This window comes from Hyalella azteca, unplaced genomic scaffold (assembly GCF_000764305.2).
Source record: "Hyalella azteca isolate HAZT.00-mixed unplaced genomic scaffold, Hazt_2.0.2 contig11506, whole genome shotgun sequence".
NCBI lineage: Eukaryota > Metazoa > Arthropoda > Malacostraca > Amphipoda > Hyalellidae > Hyalella > Hyalella azteca.
The window spans coordinates 245,738-258,591 of NW_025941501.1; positions in this window are offsets into that span (position 1 = coordinate 245,738).

Genomic DNA, 12,854 nt, shown 5'->3' on the forward strand with positions numbered 1-12,854 from the left:
TTGCTTCAATGATACCCATATCTGAAAACTCTGCAATCGGTATGCGGTATCGGAATCTTTCGTCACTGACGATATATCTCTTGGATTAAATAATTCATGAGCGTTTGTGAGTTGCCAACGATGAATTGGCCCCTCCCTCGCCACCTCGTCAGCAGACGCAGGTGTGATGTCGAGCGCCCGCAGCAAAAGGCGTCGAGATGAAAGGCCCGCTCCTCGCATATGGATGCACCGCGGCTCCAATCTGCTCACCGCAGCTGCCTGCGGTGTGCTCGCCTCGCTCACATTTCTCGTGGCCAACGTTTTATTAATGATAACATTTACTACGTTTTATTATTTTAGAATTCACGACGACGCTGCCTGCAGAGCATCACGGGACATTTGTTCATTTCATTGAAAAATTATCAACAGTTATCCTCAGTATTCGTGACCAAACTCACATACATATGATCACGACAGACCCTCACTTTCTGATTTTTTTTTCGCCTGTGTATCTGTATTTTTTTAAACTTCTGGAGTTGAACGCTCACTTCAAACGTCAAATTAAAACACACATACACTTGTGAATTTAATGTTCACAATCACTTCCTTTTTCATTACTTCCAAAGTAAACGAAGAGTTTACCTCCGTTCGTTATAATTAAGAACAACAATCAGCTAGGTTTTATGCAAAATATATATGAGAAGTAATGTTACCTTATCACAATGACGTAGACCACAGCGTTTCACAAATTAGTTATTCACAAATGTTCAGTGGTAGTATTATTTAATAACAAGGTCAATCAAGAGATTCGTCGTTTTCTACATTCACCTAATATCATGTCATTACTTTAAGCTGTTGCGTGGCGTCCCATGCAAAATGAACGCTCGGGGAGTTACTCTACGAATTCGTTCCGCATCGTGGATTGTTTTAAAGTTACTTAGCCCACAAGAGACCATTTAATTCTCATTATTAATGTTTTCTCATTATATTAATATATCATACATATAGATCATATTACATTTATTTATAATATTTTCATATATATACATTATATCTGTTACTTTAATGATTAGTGGACAATACATAATTCTACTCAACCGTATTACTAATGTCAATGAATGTTTTTATTTTATTGGTGCAAAACATATTTATTATTTATTCTAGCTGATTCATAAGATTACTGAAAATAATTTAACATTCGTAGGACACTATTTTGCACCATGATTTTTGAACAACTTCAAGTACAAGATACTGTATCATAGCAGAATCGTACAGTGTCTTTCAAAGGAATCTAATTAGACAAGTCAGTTAAAGTTAAATTATGAGGTTTGCGGAAAGTATTTTTTATCGCTAAAATCGATAAAATAGGAGCGTCAGGCTAATAATTTTGATGTGCTGAACCACGTAGAAGGTGCGTGTACTGTGTTAGTGTAACAGTTTTGAGGAGTGTGTTGCTGTTGAGTATAAATATGCATGCAGATATATTTAATTTTCATTGTGTCTATATAATGATAATTTGAGCAATTTTAATCCATATTTCGCGTAATTCGTCGCTTATTCACAACATTATTTTGGTGAGTCATTATTTTTTGCGCATGAGAGCATGCGAGCCAAAAAGTCCAAAGAACCTCCCAGCGACGCAATAAGTTGATTTGAAGGTAATCCATAGCATAGAACTTCTTGAAGCTTTCCAGGTTCAGCGCTAACGCTTCAGATTTAACGTACCTTACAGTTTTACTCGGTAAGTATATAAATATGTCGAAATCCAAAGGTTCTGACAGATGAAAATCTGTCGTTTACTGAACGAAAAAATTAATCCTGTTCTGCGTTAACAGACATAGTTTTACCCTTCCTCGGGTGGCTGGATCGTCGAAAGTATTTATCGATTCATATTAGTGTATTTCAAGCATTCATTAATTAATTTCTTAGACTCATTCCTGGTTAGTCGCGGTAGTGACGAAATGTAGGTATATTTACTGACAGTTTTAATTTTCGTTAAGCTAAACACTTTGTTTAAACTATTAAGTTCATTATCTTTGCGGTGTGTCTGAAATAGGTCTGTTAATGTAGAGTGTGTAACAGAGAATATATACGAAACATTTAAGTTTGAATTAATACCTCTCAAAGGATATTTCTGAGATTTTTAATCGCATTTTCATTGTCTTCAGTAGATTAGCCAACGCATTCTCAGGACACATGCAATTTTTACGGGAATTTTTCTTTTGCATCGAATCAAAATCTGTGCATTTGTTCTAATAGTTTTACTTGCTAAAACACAATATTTTTCTTTATTTACAAATAATTTCCTCGATAATGACTTATTACTTAATGCCTAGTCAAGAAGCTGAACGAGACAGAAAGGTCGGTGTTGCCATACAGCGTCCGTATGGTCGCGCCCGTGCCACCACTCGACCATCTGCACGCTAGGGTGTCAAGTGCGCTTCTTTGTGGTCTAATGAGATCTGAGCGAGCGATCGTGTTACGAGCTCACGTCGGGGGGACTACTGCTAAAAGTACATAATACTACATTCAAAGCAACTTACAAAAGAAATTATTGTCTCAATATCAAGTAAATTGTCGATTAAGGCCTAGAAGTATTTATAAACAAATGTAAATGAAATAATTTTTAAACGGCTTCAAGTTCAATTTTAAAAATAAAAAAATAATTAGAAAATGTCATTAAAATTCATAACACTACATTCAAAGTGATAGAGAAATCATTGTCTCAATGTCAAGTAAATTGTCGATTAAGGCCTAGAAGTATTTATAAACAAATGTAAATGAAACAATTTTTAAACGGCTTCAAGTTCAGCTTTAAAAATAAAATATAATTAGAAAATGTCATTAAGAAATTCATAACACTACATTCAAAGTGATAGAGAAATCATTGTCTCAATGTCAGGAAAACTTACGATTTAGACCAGAAATATGTGTAAACAAGTCAATGAAACTACAGTTAAATGACCTCATTCTATCTAAAAAGTATCACAAGAAAATTTCCTTAAGAAATATTGAAGACTTATGAAGAATCCTGAAAGAATAAAAGGAGAGCAGAATTTTTTGCTAAGCTATATTATTTATGTCCCAATCTTTACATAATTCTTGCATAAACAATATATTGTCTGTACACATCTGAATCATCTGGGTAGTTAAAACTCTGGTATTGGAAAATTGCAGGCTTTGCCGCATTTGATAATTAAACTTGGTCATAAATGTGCGCAGATATTGGGGAAAAGTTGCGCAACAACAATTCGAATAATTTTATCTTCTAGACGCCGTTTTTATTGCTGCTCTTATTAGCGTAAATCCTCATACACTAAAAGACTGCGGTCAAACAACGTTTGTATTGTATGTTGTGGTGACAATAGTAAAAGTTTTATGTTTCCTTAGGACATGGCGAACTATTTGTATTTAAATCTATCTGCCATGTTACTAGTAAACGACATAAAAGTTACCAACTTTAGAGTAAAGCGTAAAAAATTTCAATTAAAATTGAATCTTTGCGGGAAAACTATCAGTTTGAGGAGAAAACGTTATTAGTATTGTACAAAAAACTATTAGAGTGTAATACATTCAAGACTTGCGCGTTAGAACGACTGTAGGAGTTAACAGGATTGCCTTGTAATGGAGGCTGGCACGTCAGACATGCGCAGGCTCGTTATGGACGATGTTGAATGCGTTGTGACGAGGGATCTCGTCTCGTCAAGAGCACTCGTGATGTCACTAATGTGCTTAGCTTCATATGCCTCGTACAGCAATCACTGAAGCCTGATCCTTTATTAAATCAGCATCTGCCGAGCCACTCTTCATTATGAGACGCGCGGCTGAGGGTGATGGTGGTCACGTGCGACTCTTAGTTTATTATTCTCATAATTAGATAAAAGTAGCCATTATTCATGTAGAAGTAAAACGATACTGCATTGATTAAGTGATAATACATTATATTATATCAGTAATGTTATTTCAGTACGCTTTCTATTAGTAGAACAGACTAGACACAGTGATCCTCCTGCTTCACCCACATTAGCACAGGACGTATACGACATGCTCCCAATTATAAAGAAGCTCGAATCCCAGTAGCCGGAGTGGAGCCGCTTTTCGTGTTGTCGTACCGTACACGCTGCCGCAGTTTCGCAGTGGCAACACTACACAAAAGCCTTGTATGATCGTATAGTTTTTATTATACGCAGCTCGTAAAAGGTTAAAAGGTTAAAATAAAGACACCAGTGATTCGTGACCGTGAGCTCAGTCGAATTACACATGGACACCGTACATTAGACTCATTTTACTCGACTTACTGTAGTACCCAAATTCTACCTAACCAACGTATTTCAAGCCGGAAGCCTTAGACAACTTCATAAGTGTGAATATTAATTCAGAAAATAATTATTAATATTTTTCTGAATTATATTAATTTATTAATATAATAAATTAATATAATTAATATAAATATAATTAATAATATTTATTAATTTCTGAATTATATTAATAATTCAGGAAATAATACCAAGTCAAGAAAATTATTTTCAAACCAAGTCATTAAGAAAAAAATTAGCTAAGAAAAGTTCAGACAAACAAAGAGGAAACATGGCTTCAAAAATACAAGTAATCATTATACGGCGTGGCGAACATAGCAGTGCAGCGAGTGTCCGGCAGATCTGGACTCTCGTTTTTCCTCCCCTCTGCATACAAGTTTGTGGTCAGCAAAAGCCAGGCCGTCCCATCCGGCCTCGGCAGTCATTAAATCTTCTCGTCTGTATGGAAGAGACGTTCCATCCGGCCGTTTTTATTTCTGGAACAATTTTACAGCGCAAGAATGGAGAAATTTTTCATCAATATTATTTGGATCACTTTTACATTAAGTTTAATTCTTGGACGACCATTAACTTGGAATATTAGGCCAGAACCTTTCAGTCTGATGTTTAGGTATGATATTACGACAAAAAAATTTTAATATTATGCGCTTTAATTTTTTTCGACAAGAATTGGCAAAAATTTTACCATAGATCTGTGTACATTTTTAGAAAATTCATTTTTATAATAATTATTTGTACTGAAATTTCGTTTATGCAATATTCATTAGCAAAAAAAAATAAAAAAAATATCTCAATAGCGAGGTAAATATGCGCCTTAAATACACGGAGGAATAAAAATCCAGCTATGCTACACAGCTGATCGGAAATTATTTTGTACATACACTAGACGAAATTAATTGTGTACAAGTGAAGCGATAAGAGTTCAGCGAGATGTGCAGACGACAGCCAGGTTCTTCAGCTCTCATTTGGTATGTAGTGACGAGCCCCAAGAAAATTCCTGCTAGAGCCCTGACAGCGCCCACGTGATTACGGCAATTGCAAGAAGGGATGAGGAAAGATCCCTCAAGAAGAAGATTCTAAGAGACCTTCTAAAAATATGGGTGCTAGTTTGCCAGTTTACTTCACAAAAGGAAGAAATATTTGAAAATATGGTTTCGAAAAAGTCTAATTTATATGTTTTCAGCAATATATTAATTTTTAAATAAAACTGGAAGATTATCTCCGTGAAAGTGAATTACCGGTTTCGGTAATTAAACACGATAGCTGATGTTGGATATAAGTTTACAAATTTTCCGAGCTAATCGAAGACACTAATGATGTCGCTGGTGAGCCTGGCCTTCATATGTGCTTGTAAAATCTTTGCACTCTGAACCGAATTACTGAAAAAAATTCGTCATGTTTCGTGAATTTTACTGGAAAGACATGGAGGATGTGGTCGCAGGAAATGAAATTGTGCTGGGATTGCACTGGTACCAGAGCAAAATTTTGAAAACATGATAATTATTGGAGCCGTTTTTTTTCTTTTACGAGAAAAACTCATTCTGCAAATAAAATCGCAATAGAATAACAAATGAATGACCTTACATTGCCTTATACGTCATAACTAAGGCGTCGGACCAAGCGTTAGCTATGACATGTTGAACACGTAGGATGGGTGAAATACTATGTCCCCTATTTGGAAATTACCATCATTTTGTTTAATCGCACATATCATCCAATCGACAGCGTCATCTTTATCATGCTCATTATTTAATATAACTGGCCGATACAATGCAATGCTAGATTGAATTATTTAATTACAGTATTTTAACTAAATGCGCCTTGTTACTTCTGGTGCTGGTGTACGTTAAAATAAGGACGATTTTTGTAACGTTCATGCAGCGCAGAACGAGCGGCTTGCCAACGACCAGCGCAGAACGACAACATTGCACATGTCGTCATTGAGTATGTGTTTGAACGGCTAGGAAATTGATACGATTACATCAGGTTCCCCTTCCATTGAGGCGAATTTCTAACCTATATAATTAAAGGGGAATATTGTATTCTGTATTAAGAGGTATCTGTGAATTTATTCTGGTAGGCTTCAAATGGCTCATGCTTTGCTTTGAGTACAGGTAAATACTTCATCACTTTGCCTATTTAAACGAAGGACAAGTCGACTACATGACAAGGTGCTGCACTGGCCACATCCACTCTCGCTCTTCGCACAAGAGCCAAGTTAATAAAAACAATTCCAGTTCGAGTCGCTGCTAAATTGAGTCTGTGTCGGTGCTGTGGCGCGACAGTTTCATCTGTTGTTCCACTCGTTGATCTCGCTTCCTGCGCGTGGAAAGTGCAGCTAGAGAATAGAATGTTGTTCACTTTGACTCGAACGGTACGTGTTAACAAGCTCTGGACTCATCTCTCAAGCTTCTGAGCTCTAAATTAAGACAAACAAGCCACGTAATCTCAGTCACTATGCAAATTTCCTTTTAATCCTTGATGCTCATAAAATCGGCGCTAATTCAGCAAAGTGAGCAAGTCCATCAAAAAGGCGGAGAAAGTTTCAGGCAATATTTCAAGTTTACGAACGAGAGGGAACCTCACTGAGCAGGATAGTGAACAAGCATTCTTGATGAAGTGTCGGCTATGGCTTACACTAGCGACACCGGCGCACGTAATCACCATTTAGAAGCCTACTCTCATCAAACATGTAAATTGTCCAAAGTGATTTTGAAAAACATCCTGGAGGCAACTCAGCATGTAATAGAGCCGGGTGCTTGCATTGTGGATACGACAAGGTACTTAAACCGCTGTGTCACTGCCGTGCCGCTCCCGCCTCTATGCAGCGACGTCGCAGAGGCGCTCGCTAAGATATAACTGTTGCGATCTTTGGTCGCGGCCGACTCCACGGCACCTGATTGTGGTTGCAGGCTCTATTTGAGACTCATCTTTGGACGAGCTTCGGGGCAAACACGAGTGTTGGGGAGGCCTGGGATGGGCAGGGTGCTGGGGAATATTTCGGATGAAGGGGCGAATATGAGAAGAGGGATAAAGGGAACATGATGCTAGTGTGTCAGGTAAGGAGGAGAAAAAGGAATACCCAAAATCTAGGGAAATCAAAAAGGTGTTTTAGTATCCGCAGGAGGAATGAAACAGTGCGAGATATGATAGGTCTAAAGCTCAATTAAATCTTACTTAAAACCTTGTAAATGTAAAAACCTTTGGCACCTGCGTTTTACGGTTGGAAATTAAGGTTTTACAAGTGTCAAAATGTTGCGGGGAATTTTTTTTTAATCACAACTTACGCATAGAGATTAAGCTAATTGTATCGTACTGAATACGAGAGCAGCAATGAATTACCAGGCAGGCTTGTGGATTAATTCACCATCTCCAGGAGGATCAGTTCGGACAATACGTCTACGGAGTTTACTTCCAGTATTACACTAACAAAAATTCACGACTAAAATTACGATTCCATATTACGATATGTGCACCACATAAACGCTAATATGTTTATTCTATTATTATCATAGATGAAATATAAAGTGACGCTGATTTGATAAATAGTGTTACCTTCCTGGAAATAGGCTCATGTTTGAGCTGCAGAGCCAGTTCAGCCATGCAGTTTAACTTTGGTTCAATATAAAATAAGAGCAGGATAACCGAACTGTCCGCAGTACAAGAACAGGAAAAGATCGGATTGACATCAGTGACATCAGCAGAGGTGTTGGCGCAGAAGCAAACTCGACTTCTGTGCTGATGAGACAAGCGGAAGCGACCAAACTGAAGCCTTGTTACTTCTGAGTAGCGTTTCCCTCAAACTCTCTGCTTTGTTTCGATGGAAGTGCTTCGAATCGTGACTTGTTCTTGCCCACACTCAGTTACTGAGGTTAATGACATTTGAAGTTGTCCTTTGTAATAAACAGTTTTGCGAATTAGGCGTTTGCGAGGATTTTTTTTCTAAATATGTTTTAAAATTGCAGGGTACGTTAACTCGGAAAATTAATTAAAGAATCTATAAAATCTGCAATTCTATTTAAAATTGCAGTAAAATTACACATGAGGGTTTTAAAATTCAGGGCAAGTTTTAGCTATGGTCTAAAAAATTTGTGATTCCGTTACAAAAACGTTAAGGTACGTTTATTGATAGAAATTATGTCTTAAATTGCTTGGGGTACAAAATAGTGGCATATAACCCCAATAGTATTTCTGCGCAACGACATATCCGAACCCATATTAAAATTAAAAGCTATAAATGCAGGAAACTTTGGAAATTTATATTTGGCTAAATTTTGATTGAAGATTCAATTTGCGCTAACATTCAGGTTTCACACGTAATTGGACCAGAAATTGGTACAGGCCAACAAAAGTCTTTAGGCAAGAGACAAAGGGTGCGCCAGCCACGATAATATTGTAAGTTTCTGCCCACCAACACCAGCGTTCGAGAGCGACCGCCTTCCGCTTCTCATCCCAGTGGCTGCCGCAGTCGTCGTGTCAGCACACATGTTGTTGCGTCGCTGCCAGCGCTCATTTGAGCTGAGGTGAGACACTAAATTCAATTTGTTTCCGTTGATGGAACATACAGAGCAGAGCTGGACGCAGGGAGCAGAGCTGGACACAGGGAGCAGAGCTGGACACAGGGAGCAGAGCTGGACACAGGAAGCAGAGCTGGACACAGGGAGCAGAGCTAGCACAAGGAGCAGAGCTGGACACAGGGACCAGAGCTGGACACAGGGAGCAGAGCTGGACACAGGGAGCAGAGATGGACACAGGGAGTAGAGCTGGACACAGGGAGCAGAGCTAGCACAAGGAGCAGAGCTGAACACAGGGACCAGACCTGGACACAGGGAGCAGAGCTGGACACAGGGAGCAGAGCTGGACACAGGGAGCAGAGCTGGACACAGAGAGCAGAGCTGGACACAGGAAGCAGAGAACAGGGAGCAGAGCTGGACATAGCAGCAGAGCTGGATGACGTCACTCCTAAAGCGAAGCATCGTACGTTGGACGGCGATGCAGACGTCAAAAACGCTATTCCACTGTGGCGCTCGGTTAATACTTGTGCGGGCGAAGTAATTCATTAGCTAACAACCATTATCCGAGAGAACCTCCGTTTATTCCATTAGTTCTGCTACGCGTGTCGGATCTGCTTTCTAGAAGACGACTGCGTTCGCCATAGACAACTGATCTCGTCGTACATTTACACGTCTTTCTAACGTCGGCGACAGTGTTCCCGGTTGCCGCTGGCAGAACTTGGAACAGTCTGTCGGCTTCCGTAACTTCGGCTCCTTCGTTGCAGGTGTTTCGTCGACGCCTAAAGATGGAACTATTTCAAAGAGCTTATGAATCGAGCGCTCAGACATACATATTTATCCGTTCTCATCCTTTCTCGTGTTTATTTTTCGCTTGCTATAAAAGTTATGCGTAAAGTGCCCTCGCAGTTCTTTTGAACCAGATGCCAAGATAACTGCTTCGTAGAATAATAATAATAATAGTAATGCGTAATTTAGCTCAGAAATTTTCTTAAAACAATTGAACGCATTTAACAAAAGTGCATCCAATTCTCCATAATTCAGTTCATACAGATACCAGAAGAAGCTAGCTGCGACTTTGATGCGAGGGAACATATTTGGCCGTACAGCGTCTCGCGAGGCCCACTTTGTAAGCCAAGGCCCCATGAGGTTGCCGACGCTGAATAATGGAAGTGTCAATGGGCCCTCGTGGTCCCATTCGTCCAACGGGACGACCAGTGCAGCGAATGAATGTTTTCTAGTGAATGTTTTTTTTTTATTTCAGGGCTGCTACACTTACAATGAAGTTTAAACAGGAAACAAGTTCGTTTTCAAATAAATCAGGTACACTGAAGAGAATGCTGTTTCGGATTTTTATTGGATTTTGTGTTGTTGGATGATATGCAAATGATACCATTAATTTTGTAGACTTGTAATCTTTATGTGCGGTTATCATTTTTTAAATGCGTATGATTCAGGTACAATTCTTCGCTTACAAAGAAAACGAAACTTTTTAAGGCATTTGATGTAGTTCAAAATCCTTTATAAACACAGGAGACTAAAAATTATGCGCTATCATTCACGAAGGGAACATTGCGCTCGTCTCAAGAACAGGCCTCACTCGAAGTGTCCTTGCATTCAAATGTAAATGTTGCGCATAAACTAGCAAATATGCAGAGCGCTCTGTACCCGACTCCCTTCAACAGATTTATCACAGCACTGCCAGAATAACAAACCCATTACTGTCCAGCTCGAGACTTCAAATTTTAACTCAATCGTTAGGCTTTTCAATTGGGACTCTATAATGAGACCACTTTTTTACCCTCGTTCAGTCAATAACAATTGCTTTTCTCAAAAAGAGACATTGTTTAAACTTCGTCGATGAAACAGCGGAAGTTGTTAGACGGAATTCCAGGAAGCTTTTCAGAGAATTATTTGTTTGGAGTCGTCAATGCAGGCAAGCCACAGAATGAAGAACAGGTCTTCGTGACTATGTCTGACCTCTGAGGTATGTACGACTGAAACTCCCTTCTTCGTTTCTGTAATGGCTTCCGATTAATGTGCATGGAAATTTATCCAAGGGTGCATACTAAATTCCTGCGTAAAGGAACTACAAAGTTTTATTTATTGCGGAGAGTCAAATATCAGGACTGCCACGCTCGGTTAAAGTAAAGTTTTTTGGGTCAGGCTCCATCTTCCTATCAAATTTATGGAGTAAATTTTTATTTTTATTTATCTTTTATTTTATTAAATTGATTTTTACTCTCGTTCCGTATATAACTACTGTGAAAATTTATATTTTGGAATGTCCAGCTGTGAAGTATAATTTGAGTAATATTACAAATAAAATTACTTCACCAGGGACAGCTCAATTGAAGAAACTCTCCAACTACCGGTACTGCTTGCTCATAAGTAAATATAGCTATGTTCATGAAACTGAAAAACAATTAGACACAAAATGGACCTCACATGATCTTGCATCAAATAAATAGTTTTCTTCTTATTTTCATCAAAAGCAATGTAGTTTTGAACAACCGTAGATCTCAGCTGGTTTATCAACGGCCGAACACGAAGCATACGACAGCCAAGCTATTTGAGGAGCAGAGGAGCCAAGACCGCATCTGAAATTATAATGCTGCACCATGTGATTTATGAAGCGAAAACATGTGTTATATTACCATGAATTTATTAGAGGAAAAAACGCCGGGCGGCTGCATCAACGCGAGAGGCCTGCTTGCTCGCGAGTACGAAACAGGTCACTCGAAAAAATTTCTGTGCATTTAAAAGCAAATAGAAAGAATGGAGATGAGTGAAAGGGAGGAAATAATAATCAGGAATGGGAATAGATTGAGATATATATAATATAAAAAATAATTTAATATAAATATATCGAAAAATAGATTTTGACTTAATTGCACAATGGCTGACAATGAAATTTATTTGCCGCGAAATGCTTTTTATTATCTCCTATGTCTACTTGATAAGGCAGCAGTTGTGTTGTACACACCAAACAAGCCCTTGATAAGGCAGCAGTTGTGTTGTACACACGAGGCCGTCAGAAGTGACGCGAAGCAGAAGCAGAATCACGGACCCTGGGCGCCAGTGAATGGAAGCTGCGGGGCTTTCGCTGGCCCATATGTTCAGTCTTTGTCGCGTCCCCAGTTACGCTGTTGGCTTCCATATTGGCTAAACCTTGAGGTTCCTTCCTCATCATATATTTATTGCTTTATTATCGGCAATCTGATGCTGGTTTGTTCCACTACACTATCTAGTCATCGATCTCTTCCTGGAAATGAATAAATCTATCAATACAGTGAATTGCGATGATTGTGCGCTTCCTAAGTATTATTCTGAAGGATTTTAAGTAAAAAAATTAGAATCGAATGGTGAAGCCAGACAAATGTTAGTGCAACGCTTCATTGCACATTAGATTAAATATTTAAAATAAATCGCCAAAACTTAACCCAAATGTTTGTCAAAGTAAACAACGTATCAATGAATCCTTACTTTGGGCCCAGTTTCGGAAGACAGATATAATAGACAGATATAATAGTTATTTTTAATTTACGACTGTAAATTTGACAGTTATTGTTTTTGAAAATATGCTTTTGTGCAAAAAAAAATATATTTTATCGTGAAACTAAAGATTTTTGCACTAAGTTTACCCGACTTGTGTAGGGAGGGCGGGAGGGAGAGAGGGGAGCACATGGATGCACATTGTCCCAAAGGGAGGAGGGTTGGAGTGCAGACCATATGGAAGAGAAGACCATAAGGACGCACAGGTGGTTAAGGGGTAGCCTAATGTAAAGGAGAGTAGGATTAGAGCGCACAATGCCAACAACAGCAACAGGCGATTGTTCTCAGTACGCGCTGTAAAGAAGAGCGTGTTTAGCCTCTTTATGAGGGACGTCACATTTGTGTAAAGATTTGCACTCTGAACAAAGCCTTCATTCAGCCCAGAGATGTCTGTTCGAGTTTCACTTTTAAAAAACACCTTACTCTGCCTCATTCAAATTTACCGATAAATTTTTTATTTCGATCCCATGTTTCTGCTATATTCGAAATATTG